The sequence below is a fragment of the Lepidothrix coronata genome, unplaced genomic scaffold (genome assembly GCF_001604755.1).
Source record: "Lepidothrix coronata isolate B3197 unplaced genomic scaffold, Lepidothrix_coronata-1.0 Scaffold33, whole genome shotgun sequence".
Taxonomy (NCBI): Eukaryota; Metazoa; Chordata; class Aves; order Passeriformes; family Pipridae; genus Lepidothrix; species Lepidothrix coronata.
The window spans coordinates 3,706,516-3,730,362 of NW_016690213.1; positions in this window are offsets into that span (position 1 = coordinate 3,706,516).

Below are 23,847 nucleotides of genomic sequence, written 5' to 3' on the forward strand. Positions count from 1 at the left end.
TTATTAGACAAGTAGAAAAGCTGTGCATTTATATTAGTGGATGATTTGTTGCCATGGGTGCTACATGCATGGTTTGTGCAGTATACTTTTATGTTATAGTTTTGTGGAACTTCTATATTATCTGTGGATCAGTTGAATTTCAAACTGATCATGACACTTTCACATTGTGAAAGTAGGCAGAAGGTTTCACATAAGGGCTTCTGTAGCTTGTGCATCTCCTTTTAGATAGCAACTATACTGATTTGCTGGCATCAGATGTTTCCAGAGTGGTACCCAAGCTTGCAAATAAAATGTATAGAATATCTATCATGTACATTAGAAGCCCAGATTTGGAAACTCGTATAACCCAGTGTTTGGTAACACCGTCTTTGAACTCAATTAACAGATTATTTGATTTGTAACAATTCCCAACCTGGAAGTCCCTCTCTTAAACCAAAAAGTGCAGACAAGCCTTCAGCCCTGAGGTTCCCTACTGTGTTTGTGAAAGCTGTGGCCAGCACACACGCACATGACTAACCTTACTCATGTGAGCCATCCTATTTAGATATGCACATGTGAAGCTGCAGTGCCATAACCTAAATGATCAAAGAAGTAATCCAAATCCCCAATTCTTACTTTCATTCAAGCACACACATAATCCTTAGCATCCCAAGTAGTGTTTTAATTAGCCATTGAAAGCAGTAAGTGTTAGGCTCTGAAACTGATTATACATCTCAAAATCATTTGGGTTAATTAAATAATTTGGTTTCTATTCATGTTCCTTTGTCTCATTCTCTCCTTTCATTAATTTTAACCCACAAAAAAATTCACTAAAATCACCCTCAGTGTAAGTGCATGCTCACAGACTTTACTCTAATTCCCACAGAATGTTTGATATTATTTTCAACCTAGAACTAATTAATAGCGTATGTTCTTTATTGAAATCAGAGTATTTCTGTATACTACATATTAATGCAGATACTTGTTGTGTGCTGTCATTTTCAGAATATTATTCTTGTCTATGTCTGTGTCTATGTCTTTAATTTTAGGAGGCATCACATTACACTAGAGACTCCTCTGAGAGAAAACAAACCATATTTTTCTCCCCTTTTTTTTCTTTCTACTATATTTGTCCTAGTTTTAAAACTTTGTATGTGTACTGGTTTAAAAACTGTGTGGGATAGGAAACAGGAACACAGTATTCAAAAAGAGATACGTCCGCAAAACTACTAGTGATGCCCTTAGTAAAGGGTACAGGAGTGGAATTAAAAGACTTTACAAGATCAGGTGTGAGTCCCAGTGATATAGTATTATTGGGAAGGTGGCTGCCGCCAATAGCTCTGCTTCTATCACTAGCACAAGATTTTCAGGTCAACAGAAGACACAAGCACATGTTTAAATCCTTTTCTCATTTAAGGTGGAAAAAAAGTACGTTGTAGAAGCCCTGCTTTGTACAAGATGGCTCAGTTACTTACATGAGGAACATTATACATTTGCTAAATTGTCTTACTGGTGCAATGCTCAAAACTACAATGGAACAAAAAGTCAAACAAAAATATCCAAGCAGAAGTAGATAAGTGTATAAGCCTAAAATACATCTGGAATAGCTGTGATAGCAACAGCTCACTAATAGTCATGATACTGAATGGACAGCTAGGCCTGCCAGTCACAGGGATGAATACCTGTCTCAGAAAGAAGGGCTGCTTGCTTCACTGGGCCAGAGGAGTGACCCTCTGAGTTAGCATTGTTTTAGCTGGTTGCTGAAGACAGAGGCACATCAAGATTTTGGTATGGCCAGAATGAAGTATCTGAAACTAGATTTAAAACTCACGTACCACTTACTGTTCTCAACTCTCTTCAATGGCCATCTCCTACAATTTTAAGGTTCTTTGAATCTGCACTTTGAAGTGAAGACATGAGAAGGAGCACTTGTGATGGTGAGGGAGGCTGTTGGATAATTTAATTTTAAATGCAGTTTTGTGGTAAGGGCTAGCTTTTTTCCCTTTCTGACATCTCAGAGACATCATGCGATTCAGTGCTTTTAGCAACTCATTTATTTAGTTATTGGGATGGAATTGCAATTGGAAGTCTTATTTCATATGAATCATTCTTTGTTGGTAATATTTAGCAGGGGGAATACTGCTTTGTGGTTTTATCCTCAGTCACTGACATTGAATGGATGTGTCCAGAATGATGAAAGATGTTCTGATAAAATGGGCACGGATTCTCCATAAAACTTCATTTTCAATGGGAGAATCTTGTGGATGGGTATTGATTATAAACAGAATTATTTAGGATAGCTAAACACAACAGTTAAGCCTATGTAATTGCCTAGAATATATTTAAAGGTAAGCAAATCACATGCTGAGATTATGAATGCACAGGGGTTACATGAAAGCAAATACTACTTCTCTGACAACTGCAGTATACCCAACCCAGAATTCAGCAAGAGTTTCTGCTCCTAATCGTCTGGGGCTGGAGATGAGTCCGCAACTCCCTCAGTTAACTCAGACACAGATAGTTACTTTTGAAAATTAAGTTATCTCTTGGAATGCCTCAGCAGTTGGATACTAACTTGAACACAGTTTTAAAAATCTGAGGTTTGCTATTTTCTCTTGATTTTCTGTCTGTCAGGTAAAAAATAAAAGTAGACCACTCTCCCATCTGAGTGTCAAGTCTATAAGATGAAAAAATAGGATAACAAAATCAAAGTTACCTGATTCTATTTGAGTTGTGCCTGAAGCAGTATGAACAACTGCCTGAGGGACACCTGGGTTCTCCACTGATCTACTGACTTCAGGCAAGTTGCATTGCCCCTCAGTTCTTCAATTCATAAACCAGAGATAACAGTCAAGGCCTTCTTTTGTCTCATGCTTTCAGACCTGCTGATGAAAGGAGCTTCACAGAAATAATGACCCTATTCACCGAGAATTTAATATATTATTTTCAAACTTATTTTCCATGTTAGTGCAAATGGATTCAGGAGTTCTGGAACCAGGAAGACCGATATGTGCTCTAGGCTACTCCAGCTCTTCAAGTGAAACTTGTCCTGAAAATCAGACACTTGTAAGCCTCTCTCAAAAAAGGATTCTGGATGTCTGATGTGTTATCTCCTTATTCTGATTCATACTCTCTTGTTCTTGGTTGGTTGCCTCATTTTGTTTTCTCCCCTTCCCCACAAATCTTGCAGAAACTCAGTCTTTGAACTCTTCATTCTTGTCAAATCAGGCTGACATTGACCTATAGGATCAAAAGTTGTTATGGGGGTGGGATGGGTGGACAGAAAGTCTTGTGTAGCATGATTGTGTAAGTCTCATATCTTTGGGAAACCAGGGCAAAAGTCATGCCTGCCTTCATTCATTTTGCTTTGAAAACCATAGAACTTGCCAAAATAGTATCTCCAAACTCAAAGCTATCTTTATCCTTAGCAAATGGGATGGAATGCTAGCCAAAAAGTGAAAGAATAAGATTTACACATATGGGACTGCTTTGTGCATGAATATAACAGGTGAGAAACAAATTACAATCTTCATCACTGCATAGTCTGATTCAGTAAAACTGCTTGCTACAGAGGAAATGGATGGAAGTTATATACAGGACTTGTGGTTCCATGCAGCATTGAGCTATCCAGAGAAGACAAAAATTAGCCTTAAAAGGAGTTACAGAAAGGAGAGGAATAATCTGGTTTTCTTGTTCATGGTGACAAAGTCAAGCCTTAACATCAGGAAAGAGGGAAGATAGATATTTTATGGAGGAGAGAGAACCTTTCTAATGCAAAGGTTGAATGGATTAGGCAGGACCTCTGTCATTTAATGGTTTTACAAGAAGCTTATGCAAGTACCTGTTAGGAATTGTGTAAGAATACCTGGTGACTACAAGGCCTCCTGAGCTCCATTTGAACCACTTTTTCTATGCTTGTTCTGTAAAGTACAAGTTGCCTTGTGAAACACAGATATGCAATGATGTAAATAAGCCCTTTGTGCACTAAGCTGCTAAGTTTTGTCTAGCTGGAGACTGACAGAGCTGAAAGTTTGGCTTGTGTAAAACAAACATGCTAATAGAAATACTGTCCCAAATGAGTCATTCAGCCCTCAGAGGAGGGATAACCAAAGCTTTTGAAAATAGTCACAACTTGCCAATAGCATCAGGACTCATAAGCACTTTCAGCAACAATATGAGCACAACTCATAGAATGGTAGCATAGTAAACATCACATAACACTACTGTCTTGCTAAAGGCTACAAATACTTTTACCTCATCTGGGCAGCTCCCAGGCAGAAAGAAGCTTCTCATCCTTGGCTTCAGTCATGGAGACTGGAAGCTGATGCCATGTGTAGTGAAGAAGTATCATCCATGTCATGTCCACAGTTAGAGAAAGATAAGGTATTGTCCAGCAGGGAAATGAGTCGCTGTTTGTTACAAGCTCAGATGACAGAATTTGACAAGTGCTGTTGCATCTAAGGTCCAGATCCCAAACCCTTACTCATCCATGCAGTCCTTATTTAATGTGCCCTGGAGTCAGGGGCTTGTTCAGCCACATAATAGTTTCCTGAGATACTCAAAGAAAACACTACCAGCACTGCCCAGTGGCTCTGGATCTAGCAGCAGAATTTGTGCATAGTGCTGAATTTTGGCTATACAGAAATTCACTGCCACTGGGTTGTTGCTTTTTTTTTCTTCCCATTCATGCTGCTTTATACTTTTCCATGTATTTTAATGGACAGTTATGGATAAATGTCTAAACTGTAAGTTTTGCATAGAAATGCTTGAAAAGAAAGTCTTTACCTCAACAATATTTCATTTTCTAAAAAAAAAAAAATCTATCGAAAGGTTTTTATCAGAAAGCTGTAAAACAAAAGAAAATATTAATGATGTTATGATGTTTTATTACACCTTCTATAATACTTTCTAGTTTAACTAAATTTACTGAGAAACAACTCTAGTTTTCCAGTCAACACAAGTACCAGGCTTACAAAAACACTTTCAGTCTGCAGGAAAAACAGCATAAAGGGTTGCTTATGGAGAAATACTAACTTGTCACATTAAACTTACTGAACCGGGAGAGAAAAGAAACCCCGACAAATCCACAAATGGCGATGCTTGCAGTCTGCCTTGAACTCACCAAGTATGACGAACAGTGACACTGCTGTCTTAATGTATTGCTGACAGAGCTGCTGTACTCATTAACCTTTGATGAAACAAGATGTCACTTTGTTCACATCAAATGCTCCTTGATGCCAGTGCTCAGAGACTGTTTTTGTTGCTGATGCAGACATCAGCTATTGTTGGAAACATTCTCTCTCCCTTCCAACATTTCACTGCCCATGAGGGTTTATAGGTGCTGATCATTATCAATCTGCAAATGGAGTCTGAAGCCAAGAGCATGGGTTTAATTTCTATAGCTTTTAATTATTTATTTTTTTATTAAAAATCTTTATTTTATATGTAATTCAGGTATATTTAAACCTCTGAAAATGTTACATTCTTGATGTGCTACAAGGTGCTGCCAGGAATTCAAGGGTACATTTGAGTGATCCACTCAACTTTTTTTGAGGCTATTGCAACTACTAAAGAAATATTTACAACTTACAGCTACATAGTAGAAGCACATTGTAGGTATTGAGTTCTGTAATAGACTGGATTAGAACTGATTGCTCCTAGTTCCTGATCTGTTCTCTACCCTTTTATCAGCATTGCCTTCTATTATCGGCATTGCCTTCTATTATCAGCATTAGGAGCCAATCTTGCTGTACTGTATGCAGTAAATATCATGTTGTCTAGCAAGGAAATCCTGACTGACTGTCTCTAATCTGGGAATAATTTTTGTTTAGTCTTTACTTTGCACGATAAGTACACTAATATTGCTATGAGATAAATGAAAGCAAAACAAGAAGAAAGGGGGAAAATTTTGCTTTCCTTGCTGAACTCACAAACTTTCAGTACTGAAACCCTGAGATCAGAGGTGCATGTTTTCACAGTTGCTTTTGTGCGTGTAATTTGAATGAACAGAAAAATATTTATAGATGACTTCTTTCCACTTTATTCTCCTCAGTATCTTTTTCCTTGCCTTAGGAGACTTCGCAGTTTTTGCATTTGATTTGTTTGATTTCATTTTTTTTCACAATTAGGTATGCAACCATTACAGCTGTCATGCAAATATAACATCTTGGGAAGCAGTTGAAAGTAAGAATGGGGATTCTTCTAATTTGCAGTTGTGCAGAAGAGGAGTGTCTGATCAGACCTTGATGCTGGAATTCTACCTGAAGGTCATGTCATGCCTCAGGGGGTGATGAGCCTTCAAAGTTTTGTGGAATAAATTAGCTATAGAAGAAGTGCTTTTGAAGAAAAATATGTAAAGGAAGTAAGATTAAAAAAGGGCAAGTTGTTTAGGGCATAGGAGCCTTTTCAGACTCTTGCAGTGAGAGGAGGCAGCAAAGGTGAATGTTAAAGGCAGAAAGTGTAAGTAAATGAGATGCAGGCAGAAGCCTTTTCATGGGAAATGTAGGAAATATTAGTTTGCTTAACACTGGGGTGCATCTGTCCCTTATTGAGTGATGAAAGCCCAGGAGATTAACCATCTACACTGGTCCAGTTTTACAAGATGAACATGTGAAATTCACAGAATAGCAAACTTACATGAAATGTGACCGTGCCACTAAAGAGCAACACAATGGAAAGTGCATCTGAGAACACATGGAATACGATCAAGCATAGCTGATACAGTGTCCTTGAAAGGTGGTAGTAAATACACTCATTTAAAGACTTTCACCTGTTGCTTTAAATCATTCATACCCCATGGCATGTCTGCCAGCACTGACCCCTGGCTCAGAGTGAGAAACATCAAAGAGAGAAGGGGGCAGATCAAGTCTCAGGTAGGCGTTGCACCCTTGTTATGGATAAAAGAAGTGACAGTAAGTTATAAAACAGGTGGAATTGGGATATTGCAAGCCTGATATGAGTGACCCAACAAATAGTAGGACGGTACTACATGTTTATGCAAAATCATATAGAAGGTGTTTCAGAAGATTTTTTTTAATGTTATCTCGAAGACGAGTGAAAATATGTGGTCTACACTTTGCTTGCTTTTTTAAAGCTCTACTTGCTTAAATTTTTTTAAAATATTTTTTTAATCCAAGAAAGTTTTACAGTCTCTGACACTACCTGTAATCACAAAAACAAATAAGATTCTTAGTTTAGTTTTTACCAATCAGGTAAATTTTTCTGAGATACATCACCATGCCATGCAACATCTCTGCTGCCAGGATGCTTACGGTCAAGTATTTACTGTCAGGCACAGTTTTCTGCTGAAATGGCTGTTTTCTCTGGAAATATACACATGCTACTTCCCTTCTATAAATGTTCTTCATTTGCTTTTAGGTACAACATGTACAGACTGGTTTTAAAACAGCAGAAATTGCTCCCTGGAAATGAACTGTAGTTAAAATGGAAGACAAGCTCATTTCCAATCAGAGCCAACAAGTCTGCAAACATACACTCTGGGTATCTAGTATCAGGCCAATTTCAGTAATGTTCATTTGACTATGTACTGTATAATCTGTAGTTATTGTACCAGAAAAAGTCTTTTATGAAAGTTTATCACTTCTAATCACTGAACAAGAATAAAAACACTTTCACAAATCCTCTTGAGAAAAAGCAATTTGTAGGGTGTTTTTCTGAACTAAGGAAACTTTAGGAGTTAAACACATTCATGATAATGCTTATAACACAAGTCTGATGCCAGCTTCAGGTCTTTCAGTATGGTCTCAGACATTACTGACTTTGAAGAACATTACTTGTCCTCCTAATACAGGGCTCAAAGAAGTCTGTGCTTTCACAACAGTAACTATGATTGCAAAACCAGAACCACACCGAAGTCCCCACTGTAACAGGTGTCTGCTCTCTATGCTTATATATCCTTACATCCTGTTTGCCTTACTGACAAAACTCCTGCTGCAGCCCTTTGAACTTTTCACGCATTGGTGTCCTCAGGGTTAAAATTCTGTTCAGCAGAGATTTGTTGGTTTTTGGGGTGGATTTTTAGTATTACAGTAGTGATTGTCTTTTAAAGTTGGTAATTATTTTAATTTTTTTAAGGTTTACTTTGGTTGGTTGCTGTTTACTTTTCTGGTGGTAAAGGAGGGGGAAGGGGAAAAAGCTTTGTTGTCTTGCCTGAGTGGCCAGAGCCTGCCTGTGAACTCCTTTGAAAAGTGACTTCAGTGAATCACACATGCTTTCTCTGGTGTTTCTATGTACTTTCTCCTGGGTTTTGTGATCCAATATGTATCACAGGAGTTCAGATTTCATAGTGCCCTTGAGCAGAGTGTGTTTCTAAGACAAACAGCAGCCTGATGGTTGCACTGAAATGCAACACTACATAGTTGCACTGACATGAGGAAGCTGGATGAATTCCAGTGTCACATGGGCCTGGTGGTGAAGTAGTCTCTGCTGGGAGAGGAGGAGGAAGGACATTTTCTGGAAGCTGGAAGTGTGTGATGTTCACATTCAGCTCCAGAGACAGTTAGTTATGGTAATCAACACTTCTTTGGCCAGATGCTCATCTGACAGGAGGCGGCAATGTTTTCCATAAAGTTAGAAGTAAAAAACCACCATATTTGTAAAATGCCACTGCTACCTCTGCATCCAAAGACTTCAGACCACTCTGTTGGAAGATGTCGTTCAGTGACAGAAGAGCCCATGCTTTAGAACACTTATCGTTTTCAAACAGCTTGATTTTGGTCTTTCCCATGGTGATGCGAGTCAAGAGTGCTTCCCAAATTAATTTCCTTACCCATTTTAATTATTCTATCCTGGCTCAGTATAGGAGGAGGAACAGTGTATAGGAATGCTCAATGATATCTTTGTCAGTGGATGCTGTGGGAGAAGTTCCAGTACACCTCTGGTTTGCGCATGTGAAGGTTGAAAGGTCTTCTGTCCTGACAAAGAGAAACATGATCTTGAAATAAACACAACGTTCAATATGATAAGTTAGCTTTTACTAATTTTTTCCACCAGCTAAGGGAGAGGTGCAGTCTGTCATTGCTTCTTTCTCACACTTCAGCCACCACTGCCATAGCTGTCAGAGAGGACAGGAGGAGTGGACATAGATGTAAGGGGCAGAGGAGAAATTGGGTGCCTAAAATATGAGCACAAGTTCCAAGTCCATTCTTAGATCCCAGGGCACTGATTTGGACTGCTTTCCGTACTGTAGACAGAGTTGTTGGAAGCTGCAAGTTTTGCCTACATCTGAAACTATATTTGAAATGCCATCCTGTAATTTTTCATCATCTCTTTTCACATCACTGCTGATTATCACCAATACTGGCTTGGAAAAGGAGATGGTCTCCTACATAATCATGCAACCACTGCAGTGTCCAAACATCTCCAGGGCAACCTTTCTTCCTGCCATGCCCCACACATCTTTGCAATGACTGCTTTTGTAGTACAGGCGAGTTTCAGGGCTTAATGGGTTGTTGCTCACAGATCCAAACTCTTGGCAGGAATAGTGAGGTTAATTACTTTCTATTAAGGTGAAGTCCTGGCTCAGGGAGACTTTTCCTGGTGACTTCAACACAGCTTGGATTTCACTCTTCAAAAACCAGTGACTGTGCAACAAAAGAATGTGTCCTGCCAATTTGTGAACCTTTGATTTCAGCTGCTGTTGCCCTACTTAGCGCTCTGTGCTGGCTTAACAGTGTCTGGCAGCAGTGTGCTGATCCTACCCACCTCCTGGGCTTGACTTCACCCATCCTGTAACTAATAAGTAATGTATTATTTTATTTACTGACTAGTCTAATCTCTCTATACTGGAGTGTATTACCAGACACTTTTGTCTGTTGTAGGAATTTCATATTTTATTTTGGAAACTTGGCTAGTGGCAATCTAACCACAAAGCCTAGGAATAGGAGTAGCAGCATATGTGCACTTTAGAGAACAGTTTGACAAAATTGCAACAAATCACAGAAATTCTGCATATCTCAGATATGCAAGGCAAGCTTATTTTTTAAGGCTGTTACTGGTCCTGTGCATCTCAAACATACCATGAGAGTCATTTTAAGTATTTTAAGTATCCAGTACATAGCTAGTTACATTTTATTTGTTTTGGGGGTGAAGGAGAAAAGACTAATTTTTTTTAGTTTTTTTGTGAAGGTTTCTAAAAGATACATTTTTCCTCTTTGATAAATTATCAAAGGTTCTTGACCTCATGGTTAATAATTTTGTTCAAGTTCACAAAGAACAGTTAAGACAATTCAAGTAAATATTCTCATTGACTTTAAGGAGGTTGATTTCTAGCAGTAATCATGTGCAGAAGAGTTTTTTGGCTCTCAGTTAAATTTAAAATTCAGCAAAAGTCAACTGGAAAGATTTCCAGAGTAGGGAGGGAATATAAAACTGAGGACAGTCCTGAGGACCAGGCCCACATTAAATAATTTTACTCACTGAATATAAACAGCTGAAGGTTTCTGGATAAGCCAAGACAAATACTTTTCTTCTGTAGTTTTTTTCTTTGTCAGCCAAATCTAATTTTTAGCAATTCATATGATAAATACTGCTAAAGCGACATGGAAATGGAATATATCTGAAAATGATACATCACTTCAGACTGTAGTTGGTACAGTCTGTTTCTCATTGTAACATATATTTAATACATATCTAGTCCCATGTGCTGCTCAGTTTGTTCCAGGTTTTTTATTTTTATTTGTATTATATAGGGACAATTGAGGCACTATATTCTTTCCAGAAATTTTTTCCTTTCACAGCGCAAGGCTGGAATGGAAATATGAGAGGGAAAGTGTGCTTCACCAATGCCTGAAAAAGAAAAGTATGCAAAGTTAAAGCTTTCAAGTTAAAGAGCACAAAGTTTAAAGTTCAAAAATCAGATAACTTCCTCTGATATTTAGATATCTGGGCCAAATTTTCAAATGCATATTTTTCCTTAAAAAAAAACAAACACAACAGCAAACAAACAAATACCCCCCCCAAAAAAAAAAAACCTCAAACAAACAGCAACAAAACAAACCTGAAACGAAACAAAAAGTAGTGGAAGCATAGTCTCCACAAATATCTTTTTAATGCCCTCTTTTATTACCTTACTGAGAAGGACCTCTTCTTCCCTGGTCTTTTTACTTCTACTGACAAGTAATCTTAGCCTGCTAATCCTGACCCTTACACTCCGCTACATAATAATTAACTTTCAGTGTCTCATGACTCTGATTTTTACGTATTAAATGAATGCCTTGTTATCCACTCAGTACTGCATAAGACACTGGTTTGACAAAGAATGAAATCCAGTGCTAGGGAGAAAGCTTTATTCCTCTATAAGACAAATAAACCCTATTTCCAGGATTTAAGTGACATTAGAGGTTTGTTGATATTGAGAAATTTAATCTGCCAAATGCTTAAAAAAATACTTTCCAACTGAATTCACAGACTTGCACTAAATCTCCACTGGTTTAGATTGTAAGGATTTTCTTCTAGTTTAACTTAATGGATTTAAAAAAACGTATCCCCTAAACCGTTGTAATTTTTATTTTGGGATATGAGTCAGCTGGCAGGTAATCCTTGCAAGATCTGTTTGTGAGGTGATGATTTTCCACACAAGAATGATGAGCCTGTTTATGAAACAGAAAACTTTGAAATCAGCAAAGCTTTCTTCCAGAGAGAAGCTGAATTACTCACAGGAAAAAGGAACTTTCTTGCACTTGTAACCAAATTCATCATGTTTAATACTGGAATTACTTAAAGATTCAAAATCAAAACTTCTGTGACAAGCAGAGCAGGGAGGACAGGATCTTAATTTTCTTTAAGCATGTGCTTCAAATACAAACTTTTTTCCAAATAAGCTGGTTTGTTGTTATTTTTCCAGGTTTTGATGACAACAAACAAGATTCAGATATTTAATATCTTGTTTCCATGAGAAATAACAAGTTATCTTTAGAACAGCAGATGTTATTTCTTCAGATGAGAAAGGTACACTTTAATTCATTTCTGCTAAACAGACTTTTGGCTTTATTGGCAGGTTGTCAGGAAAATTAAGTGAAAATGACAGTGCGTTGCCAAAGTGCAAAAGGCTTGGATTTAAAAACATGTCCACTAGAAATCCATTTCAAGTCATCAGTCTGGAAGTTTTTCCATGGCTTTGGTTAAAGTGAAAAGGAGAGAATAGGGCCTAAAATTCAGAAAAGCTCTCTCATTCACTGCTTAAATTATAGGGAAAGCTGTCTGTATCTATTTATTGCAAAATATTGACAAATCTTGTCAAATGCACCTCTTCTAAAGGGCTTGAAAAGAAAGAAGGGCCTCTTGAAAAGCCGTGATCTAGCTGTGGATGCTGAAAATTGAGGCTTTCAGTGGTGGAGTCAATGAACAGTGAGCAATCCTGAGGGTTGTCTGGGGAGAAGGGCAATCAAGTTTATCACTTGATTCCAAGAAGGTCCAAAGGCAGCCAGGACGTGAGGGGATCCTTCTGTGGGCCTGCAGGAGCAGCTGGCAACCATCAAAGGACAGCAGAGCCTGGTGGGACCAATATGGGCTAAGCCTACATCTCTTTGAAAATGGAGTTGTTGCTCGTCGGGGTAAAGCAAGAACAACTCAGGGGTTTGCTGCAAACAAGGAACAGAGTAAAGAAATAATCTGAGCCCTGGGCAGGCTGGGAGAGCTGCCTAGCTCCAGGTTTGCAGGGAAGAGATATATATGGGCAAAACACTGAGTGCTGTGGAATACAACTGGTATGGTAGAGGTGGCCACCAGCCAAAGACAGGGATGGGCTATCAGAAGGGTCATTAACTTCTGGATTCACCGCCTGCTTATGCAAATCCAGGGCTTGAATTGAAGGGAAATTGCATCCTTACAAATCTTAAAGGAGTGGGTTAAATGGCTGTAAAAAGGACAGGGAGTTCTCCTTTTTGCTGTTCCCCAGTAGCTGCTCTCCCTGCCCATCTCGCTCTTGTGGAGTGCCACTTGTGAGTGTTCCACTCTTGAGGAAGGCAGAGTTGCCCAGGGCCTTAAAATTTCAGATATTCGAGCAGATCTCTTTTGTCTCAAGCCAGTACATTCTCCTGAGAAAAGAAAATTAAGTTAGTCTCTTGCTCTTTTCTTTACCTCTGTGACTGAGACCCCATTTGATAAATGCTTCAGATACTTGTGTCTCTTCAAGAAGGTGAATGCCCACGACTTAGCTATTTTGATTTAAATTGAGCTGGGTTTAAAAGAACCATGGCATTTGTAAGCGTGATTGCTACTTAAATGTGCTGTCCCTTAGCCAGCAAACAATGCACATAACAGCAGCTTAATTCTTGGCAAAAACAGTGGTCTGTATTGTTGGTTTGTTTGGGTTTTCTTTTTAACTGTAACCTTATTTAGAAGAAGAGTAGGATGTATGGCAGTGACATACAGGAATTGTCTTAGAAATCTGAGAATAAATTCCAGCTCTGCTAAATTCTCTGTTTCTGGAGTGATATGAGCAAAAGACAATGTGGATGAAAAAATTTGTGTATAAAACCTGTATCTCAAAATATAAATATAAAATGGGGCCACTAAACAGCAAATGTGTTGTAGTGATAATGAGCCTTTTTTTTTCCTGTTTGTATGAAATCACAAGAAGACTGGTATTGCTTTATATCTTTTGCCACTGCAAGCTTTTGCCAAAATGCTGGAAGTGTAATATAATCCCCCATAATTACATGTTTTGAGAGATAGAGCATTCCTTAGCTGTTTATATGGATTAAAACTGACTTAAAATGCTAGAAGGCATTCCAGTCATAATGGTAAACTAATTAGCAATTAATACTGTGCTATGGTTTAAGAGTCATTTTTCTGTTATACTTTGCCACTAAAATACAAATATTCAAGTATGCTATGAGTGATTTCATGGAGTTTTATCTCTTTAATGCAATAAATTCTTTCTTCATTTACAAACAGAAGAAAAGTGTCACAGAATAGCATTTAAAGGAAAGTAGTGCTGGGAGCAGCACTAATTTCACAAAAAGTCATTACTTATTTGCAGACTTGTATTTATCTGTGGCAATAATTGACAAAAGGGTAGGATCAGATCTTTTTTCAGATTTTAATTGCCGCTATAAAAGATTTTTACCTCTCTGTTAAGGTGTTGGAGTCCTAGAATGGCTAGACAAACCATAAAACAATACTTCACAGGTTTGTCCTTATATAGATCTATTCTGGCACCTCTTCTTTCTAATGATAGGTTAATGTGTTTAGTTTATATCAGCTGCCAAGTATGAGTACTTCTCTGAACTGTATCCAGATCGAATAAGTCTAAACTAAGATATAAGACCATTTTTTTCCCATTTACTTCAATAAGCTTTGGATCAGATCCCTATTGAATCTTCAAAGTTGAATTAGAAATCCTGTGTAATCATACCTTCTTGTATCCCTTGAGCTGGTTCCAGCCCTAGAACTGGTCTATGGAGAGATTTCTGATAGTGTAGAACACAAAGTGAACCTGATGAGATTCTTTGAATTTGTTAACGCATTCAAGTAAGTTGTTGTTGATTTCTAGAGAATGAAATCTAATGCTGTGTTTTCATGGGGTGATTTCTTAGAGTTTCATTTCTTTTATATAATAAATTTACCGTTCTTTGCTGTTATATTCAAAAGACAAAAAAAAATGGAGTTTATGGGCACGTATGGTAACTCTGACTCACAATACCGATAGTCACTGTACATCCAGTCTGGTTTATTAGTAAAGGTGATCCAAACATCAGGAGGAAGGCCAGACCTTTGAAATAAAACCTTTATAAATATGGTTTCTCCGTGCTCTGTTTGCAGATATGACTTGGAAGACTGGCAGAAACAAATGAAAGAGAAATTTCTTTCCAAGCCCTGGCAGTCAGTTTAAGTTACAAGTGCCTGTTTATAAAACATTGTTGGTTAAAGTGCTTAGGTGTTCAAATAGAAACCTTGCATACACAGTATCTTTTTCATAAGTGCCCATCTACTTAATGGGTTCTTATCAGAGAACAATTCTGTCCTTGCAAGATTTGCTTGATATTTTTTTAACACCTTGGCTGGAGTTCTTGCATGCCAGCCAACCCTCCATAGGTCCTGAAAAGATTCCTCAAAAGGGGAGTCTCTCTCTAAGAAGGTCACAGAAACCCTGCCGAAAACATTCAAAGTAAGAATTTGGGGACTGGAGACTTTAGGAGGACAGGAAAGGAGAAGAGTGGGATGGGAGAGTGCACAGGTGTTGTCTTCAAAGGTCTGTTGTAAATGAACTTTGGCTTTCCAAGAAAAACACACAGACATGTTATTCCCAGCTAATGTCATTCAAGATATTCCTAATGAAAGTCAAAACTGTTCACATTTAAATCTTTTCCATATTTCATTATAAATTTGAAAGTGGTCCAAGTTTTATGAGAAAGGGGGAGGAGAACTACTAATGTACATAAATTTTTTTAGTTGGAAATTTGCCAGTTTGGAGTGTCCCCTCAAAAACATGAAAAATGCACATCTCTGAAGTAAAAGCAGTTTTTGTCCCCCCATCCCTGCTTAGTATAAAGGAAAACATGGCGATCATGAAACCACATCACTGAACAGTAAAGGATTAGCCCATAAATATGTAACTTTATCACTGTGCAGCATTCAACCCCTGAGAATCGTATAGCAAGCTGTACTCTGCAAGAGGTTTCTGTGAGGTTTGCACAAATCCATGGTGCTGGTGCTTCAATCTGCCCCTTTCTACCCCCTTGCTGAGGAAGTGGTGTCAGTGTCTGGTTCTGCCAGACACTGACAGTGTCTGGGGCTTGAGCCACCTCCCTGCCTGCCCTTCCCACAGTACGAAGCCCAGATCAATGGGCACTGCAAGAACCCTCATGGCTTGTGGGGGCAAACTGCTGGGGAAACAAGTGGTGTAACTGCCATGTTAATTCATCAGTGGCTGTGACAGCACTGCTGTGGTTCCAGAAGTGCTGTGGCCAGCTGCAGAGGGCCCCCAGTGTTGCTCTCCAAGCTGAGGAGGTTCCTGCATAAAATTTCTCCCTTCTTCCAGCCTACTGACCAGCTTTTGGGCAGGGTTTGGATGGAATTCAGAGGAAATACCAGCAGACCTCAATTGCTCCAGTGGTCCATGTACCGGCTTGGAAGTCATGGAAACAAAGGAGTCATGGCTCCTTTGTTCTTCAGCCTCGGCTCCTGTGTGTGTGCTTGAATGTATATTCATCTTGGGCTTTATCTGTCTTATTTGCTCACGTTTTACAAGCTGAGATCTTAGAGGTATTTTGGCAGTTAGACAATTTTAAGTGTTTAAGGATGCCTGAGTTCCCTGAGGCAAGGATCTCACTGAAGGCTGCCTACATGGCACAGAGTAGAGCTGTGTAGATAACCTAAGCTTGTGCCTGAGGAGCCTGCTTGTTGGTTAATCAAGCCAGCGCACGCTATTTCTCATCATGGCTGGTTAGGTCAAACTGTGGGCCAAAACTGTGCCTACACCTCTCCCAGTCTGCTTGAGTGTCTTTTGCAGGACTACACTGTGCTACACAGACCGTCCAGTAGAATACCTTATTCAGTAAGTCTCTCATCTAGTTTAAGGGGTGGTTCTGTTATACAAGTAATACAAAACATTTTGGTACAACACACTCGCAGTGAGACACCAGAAATTCTATCGTGGGACCATAACAGGTAATAACATACTTTCTATTCGAGTTCTTAAACTTGATTAAGAACCACCAAAAATTAAATTGAATCAAACATGCATTCACTCTGCTTGTCAGTCTGAGGCAGTGTAACATGTCTCTGATTTCTAACCAGGATTTAAAGTTTTGTCCTCAATTAGGTTATCTAATTTGCTTCATTTAAACACCAGAGGAAAATGAAAAGCAGGTGTTTCCTTCATCAAGCACCTATTGTTATGCTTTTTTTTTTCTATTTTGAGCTATAGTCACAGCATTTTTAAATAATGAACCAGGACCTCCTCTTTGTTTTCAGCAAACTCGAACGTGAAATAAAGGACTAGAGAACTGGAATGAAGCTGATTCTCCTAACGGTTACTGTCATAGTAGATAAAGCTCTCCCATAAATAGGAAAGGGAAAGGAAAGGCAGCTCCAGACCTTTATTTATCATCAGTGTGTCCTGGTGGTACTTGTAATTTCCTGTGACTACTATGACTAATTAAAAAAAGTTTCTGGAATAAAGGAGCAGAAGCAGAGCTCTGGCCTGAGAGCACAGCAATAGCATCCCAGATAAACATAAATTCCTTTCACAAAGTTATGGAGCTCTCCCATCACAGAACTGTGTAAAATTTAAGGAAAACCATACCATCACTTGGCTGAATAGTGATTTGTTTCCCGGTTCAGCCAGGGTGACAGGCACCTATTTTGCACTTTACTCAAATGCTGTGTTAATCTTTTATTAAGGTCAGTGGTTCCTCACAGGCTGGAAAACCCATAAACTTATGAATCTGAGATTATCAAAAATCAGCCAATGTAAATAGTTTTGAAATTATTCAGAGTTTGAAATTACCATGTTTGTACAATTATATAGTTAAAGTAATCAAAACTGTAGGTACCTTATGATTAAAGAAAGAAGTGGATTTATTCAGTGCATTCATTTGAAACATAAAAGCTCAGAGCTTGATTTGGAGAGCCTTAACAAAGCACCAAAGAGTCCCAAAACTGGAATCAGCATTGGGCATTCTGTTACTGAGTGAAGAGGGAGTTTATGGAATAGTCTTTTTCAGATTGTTCCAGAAGAAGAGTGAGTATTTGTGCTCTAGGAAGTATTTTCTGAGAATTTCTGCAGTCTGAGGAATTCTTAGTCATGCCGAACATTTCATTATTATGACTTTTTACGTTGATTTTCCACTAGCAAAGGGTAAATTTAATAGAGGTCAGCGGTTCCATGCATTTCAGTAAAGGATGTTTATTAAAGCCTTATCCAAAATTCTATGAGATAGAAATCTTCCGAGATTAGATACTTGGAAAACTGTTGCTTAAGCTGCAGGAAATTGGGTGTGATCATCTCATAATGAACCAATTTGATCTCTGCCTATCTCTTTGTAATTCAAGCAAAAACCTGCCAGAAAATTTACCAAATGCCACTCTAGATGTTGATCTCAGTTCTGTGATATAATTCACTCCACTGATTTCAGTTGAAGTACAGCAGTAGTGGGACTATCACTTCTTTGTGAGAGGACTTTTACTGGGCTGTACAGCTAACACCATTGCAGAGATCTTTAGGGACTGGGAGTAGCACTTGTAACTGATGAAATTCTACTTGCCTTACTAACATCACAGTCATGGTATTAAAATGGAGGTTTTCTCAGCCTGCTGTGGTTTGAAACACTAGCTTTAATTTCACAGCAGTTGACCTTGATCGTGCAAGACAATAAGCAGCAACACCGTGGAAAAGTCCCAGAATACAATTCACTTTAAAAGAAGCAAAACAAATCTGATCCACTGGTAATCTTAGAAGGTATTTAATCTAGCAGGAGAGATGACGGCTTCAACGGGAGTGTTTAAAAACTTCTACTCATATGCCAGTCCTAATAATTTTCAAGTACAAATAAGTACTCAAATCATTAAATTCCCAAATAACTCCCCACTACCCTTGAAAAGCCTTAACTTTTAAGTGGCCTTTACCTATAGATAAATCCTAAATATATTTGGGCTATGAAGCTTGCATTCTTCCAGACTGGATTCATATATGCACACATTTTTCAGCACAGCATATGCATGAATAAGCACCAGGAAGGCTATGCAAATACCACATTTCTATTCCACTCCTCTTTAAAGCACATTCCATGCTTGTGAAAGCTGATGAGCTGGTGAGCAAGAAAGGCGATACAGTTCTGTAGCCTTATATTCTGCTTTATAATAGCAGTGCAAACATTTTTTCCCCACCTGGTCTCATTATTATGGGTGAATGAAAGGGGAACTTTTCTACAGCTGATAGTCTCATTCTTATGCCTGTGCCACTATTAGCACACAGTGCCAGCATTTGGGTAATATTATTTAGGGGAAGGGGAAATGGGCTTGCTTGCTTGTTCCCTCTGTCTGTGTGTGCACAAACAAGCCAGTGGCTGACAAGCCAGCACACTGAGGCTCTCATTTAGCAAACCTTCCTCTGTGTATGCTCCAGCCTGCCCATGCTGGTGAGGCTGTTCAGAACGTGCTTAACTGTAATCAGATGTTCACATTCAAAAGGATTTGAACATCTGCTTCTCATTAAGTGCATGCTTAAGAGCTTTGCTGAATCAGGGCCTTAGCCATTAGGAAATAAACAGAGACCACCAACTTATTTTACATATACTCTTGAAAAGTGTTCGGATAGATAGTAATGACTTTCAGTCAGTACTGCCCAAAGTTGTCTTTGAACTGCTGACCCAGAGGTGAAAGGCTTATATCCTATTACCAATCCCTGGGGCAAACCAGTCTTACTTGTTTTCAAATATTAATGAATTAAGTCAAGTCAAAAATGGAGCACCACTGATTGCCTTTTCCCCATATTTTTCCTGTGTCAGCGTCGGTAACTGATGCTGCTGTAGAAAATCTTTGGGAATCTGTGCTGCCCACACTTCTCTGGTTTAAATCACTTGCACTGTAAGCAGTCTTAATAACAGAAACAGTTGCTTAGTTTCTAAAAATATTTAGAAATGGACCTTTTCACAGATGTTGATAGCAATGATTCATCAAGGAAAACATACTTACATGTAGGGTCTAATGAATTATTTAGGTATCTATTCTTCTTGCAATATGCAAACATAACTCTCACTGACACTAACAGGAGATTCATATGCATGCCAGGAGCAGGGAAAATCCTTGGATAGTATTTAGACAATATTCCTTGAAGGATTGGTGCGGGAAGGGGTGCAGCAAGAAAAAAAATCATCAGTGCAAACATGAATTTGTCATTTTTCTGCAGAGGATATGTGTATTTATATTTTTAAAAGACAGTGGGGACCCTTGACTAACAAATATTTAAAATTCTATTTGCATCCTTAAAGCAGAGCTTACATGAAGGCCACACACAGACCTCCAGTTGAAAGTGCAGGCATATTAGTAATGAAGAAAAGCAAATGGTCCTGGTGAGTGCTATTTTGAAATCTTTGGGTTTAATCTTGGGTGTTGGACTTTTGGGAAGCTTTTTTTTCCTACAAAAGGAGGCTTATTGAACCACAACTACTATCTGAAATCAAGGGTATGTTTCTTCATCTCTGGATATAGGATGTACATTTGATCCAATGTTTCAGGTGTTGAGTGGCACTAGTCAGATATCGTGAAGGCCCATTTCTGGTAGGATTTGCTCAGCTCTGTGTGATGTATGCGCAGTGGTGTCCAGTGCGCATAAGGACCTGTGTGACCTAGAACAAGTCAACAGACCAGGGACATCTGGAGCCTAGACCCTGGCATGACTGCAGATGCAGTCAGGTGCTATGGCAAAAAAAATGCAGATAATTTCATTTTTGTCATCAGTCTTTTAAGCCATCCCAACATAGCAGAGAGCCATCATTCCAATAGTCCTATATCAGAGGAAATTCATTCCAGTTTCATAGAAGTGGCTGTCAAAAATCACAATAATATCAAAATTACGTAGTCCATTCCCTGATTCTGCTGCTTCTCCTCTCTGAAGCTATCCTGCCCTGTGTGGCTCCTTCAACTGTTTTAGATGTGGGTCCAAAAATCCTCAGTTTAGTTTCACCGCTGTTCTCCATTCTTAAAAATGGTTCTTTTGGCAGCAGGGAAGAACAGCTCTCAAAATAAGCCTGCCTGTTCTTTTGGTTTTATTTGCTTTTCCCTAAGTATGTGTTCTGCCACCAGTTGAGCAGAGACTGAGAGGGGAGGGGGATAAAAACTCTTATTCTAGCTGAGATTTTTGGGGTCCGTATTTGTTGTAATTTCTGCCCTTTGAAACTGAAGACCTCTGCCCCACTGTATATTTCTGGTGTTTGGTATTTCTGAGCCCTTCCTGTAAGCTACATTGCGGGCAGGTTAATTCAGTTTATGGGAGAAACTGTGATGCCATTAGTAAATGCTTCTGGCAAATGGCAGCAAGTAATCTGCAACCCTGAGAAAGTTATTATGGCCTTTTTCCCTGCTGCACACCTGGCAGGAGGACAACATGCCAGGAATCATCACCCTGAGCTGTTCCTGGGTTTCCTGGCTCTTGCAAGGAGTCTGGCCCATGCTAACCTTAGGGATTGTGTGTAACGTGATGAAGCGCACAACTTCCAGACAGAAGAAACTACTTTAAGAGGGTAGTATTTCTTTACAGTAAACACTTTCCATCAGTTCTGGAAAACCACAAAATAATGATAATGCAAAGTTAATGGAAATAAAAACTCATTAGAAATTGAATCCTAACATAAGAGCAGAACAGTGACACTTCATAGGAGAAAAAAAATGTAAAAAGAGCAAGCTGTATATCCAGTGAAATATAAATTGGATTACTAAAACATTTTAATTAATCAAAGATTGAATCGGTGATTCACAAAAGCTATATTGAAAATTTATTACCTTATCTTGACATCATATCATTTGTGGTGGGGAAAATTACCAAACTTAGAGCAGAGGATAAGGGCTTACCTATAGGCAAATGTTTCTAGGAATTCAAGTTTTTTATCCTGTAGAGACTGCAGTTTACTTTAGCTTAACTGATTTTCCAAAAACATTTGAAAGTTTGATAAATTCCCCTACCAGTTATTTTATCATATTTTATATACTGCTGAAGGTATTTACCGCTTTCTCCAATGTTGGGATTTTTTTAGTTTGACATGAAAGAACACAAAATAAATGTTATTGCTTAAAAAAAGGCCTTTCTAATAATGACTGAGAAACCTTTTTATGAAATGTTAGTTTGGTTGTGCTGGATCACTTGATCCAGTTCTGGGTTGTGACTTATATTTACTTTAACCAAGGTGTCTTTTCTGTATAGTTCAGAGAAAAATGAGCAAGCACATGTGAGGGCAAAAAATTTAAAAATAAATGATAGAAAGCTGGTTTTGGATTGTTTTATGGAAAACAACATCTCTATGAACAAGGTGATATTTTTGTTGAAATGTTTTAGGATTTGGTTACAAATAACAAAAAACTCTCCTCTTCTCCCTTCCCCCCAAGGCAACTTGTTTTCATTTTTGTCAAACAGAGAAAAAACTCCTCTTTTTATCAAAGCTAAACATAATTTTACATGGTCCTTTGTATAAACAGGTGTTTATTCCCATTTATTGCCCACTACCAATTTCAGTCTTCATGGTAATTTATTAAAAAAGAAATGTTGTGGAATAACTAAATTAGAGACTCAAAGTATTCCAGCTTGCTGTGCAGTTATGCCCTGCTCTTCCCTGAGACTGATGGTTCCAAAACAGAGGCAAATACAGAAGGAAGAAATACTGATATTTGAAAAGGTCTGAGGGAGGAATTTGACTGGACCAGACTGTTGTGGCTCTAAAAATTCTTCTTCAGGCAGAGACACGACAGTGCCAGGTAGGACAGCCCATTAGCCCAGTCATTTTTACTTAACGAATAGAAGACATACATTTAGCTGTCAGTGACGGTAAGGGAGGTCGTTTGTAATCAAAATGGGTTGTTTTTTCAAGGCTTAGGGTTGACATCAACCTAGGGCAGCACCTACTTGCATGCATAAATATTGGTGCCCTTTAACTACGTGAAAAAATCATTATATTACAAAGAGGGATAGGGCTAATTAATTTCGGTCAGTCCTGATCAAAGATACCTGTGTATCTTTTCAAGTTTTCCTGTCAAACAGCTGCCTGATGGGCAGGGGATGCTCTGCCATCAGACCTTGTGCCCTTCTCTACAAGGTAGCATGCTGGGAGCATGTTGGGGGCAGAAGGAAGGCAAGTGGTCATCCAAGGCACCCATAAAGCTCCACGAACCTGTGAGGGCACGGCATCCTTTTGTGCTACACCTGGCTATTGCCAGGAGAGAAGAGCCACAGCCCCTGTTGGCAGGGGCACTCTCCCCTTGACCAGCACCCAATTTTTCTTTGCAGAAGGAATCTGAACGCACATCACTGAATTTGGTCTGAGAGGGCTTTTTTTTTTTTTTCCAGGGTGAGGGGTTTACTCAAACCTACTTTCTGGCTGGGGTTTTCAATGGTTTGGTCTATGTTTCCTTAACAAAGATATATGCTGGGATTAAAGGATCTTGAGTTAACCTCCCTGGCTTATTTAAAATGCACTCTTTGTAAAATACACATCAAAAGTGTCATGAACTCTCTTTCACTCTGGGTGGCATGGAGGGTGGAGAAATGTTATAAACAAAGTAATACAGGGTAAATTGTAATCTAAGAGGCAACCTTTTTTTTTCCTATAGGAGGCAGCTGAACCACAAATGCAATCCCTAGCTGCAGAGCTGTGCTATGGAGGATAATGTCCTATTATTATCATCGCTTCATTGTTACGCTGCTTCAAATCAGTATTTTGTACTCTTCTGGGAAAACAGGTCGGGCATAAATATACTTTATATGCAGCTGAGGTTTGCTTCAGAGAGAGGAAGTTGCAGGTGGCTCACAGGTTGGCAAGTACTCTGCATTTAACACTGCTCAGCTTCTGTAGTTTGGCCTTTGGGGTTAAGGATTCACAAACATCTATTTACCTTATGGCAGTTCCCAAGACACTCCCTTGCATACCAGCCATTGGTTGTGCTTTCCTCCACTTGTCAAATAACAGATTTGGAACAAATTGTGTAGAATTACAAGTGGCACAAACGCAATGCATAATTTTCTACCTAGCTACCAGAAGAAAACGATAATTATGTTTTTATTTGAAATCATACAGTGGAGGTGGCTACACTTCTTATAGTTCTAGTGTTGCTATGGCTATGACCATAATAACACTTTAGACTTCGTGTTCAGAAATGTGGTTTAATTTTTTTTTCTTTTTTTATTTTCCTAGAGAA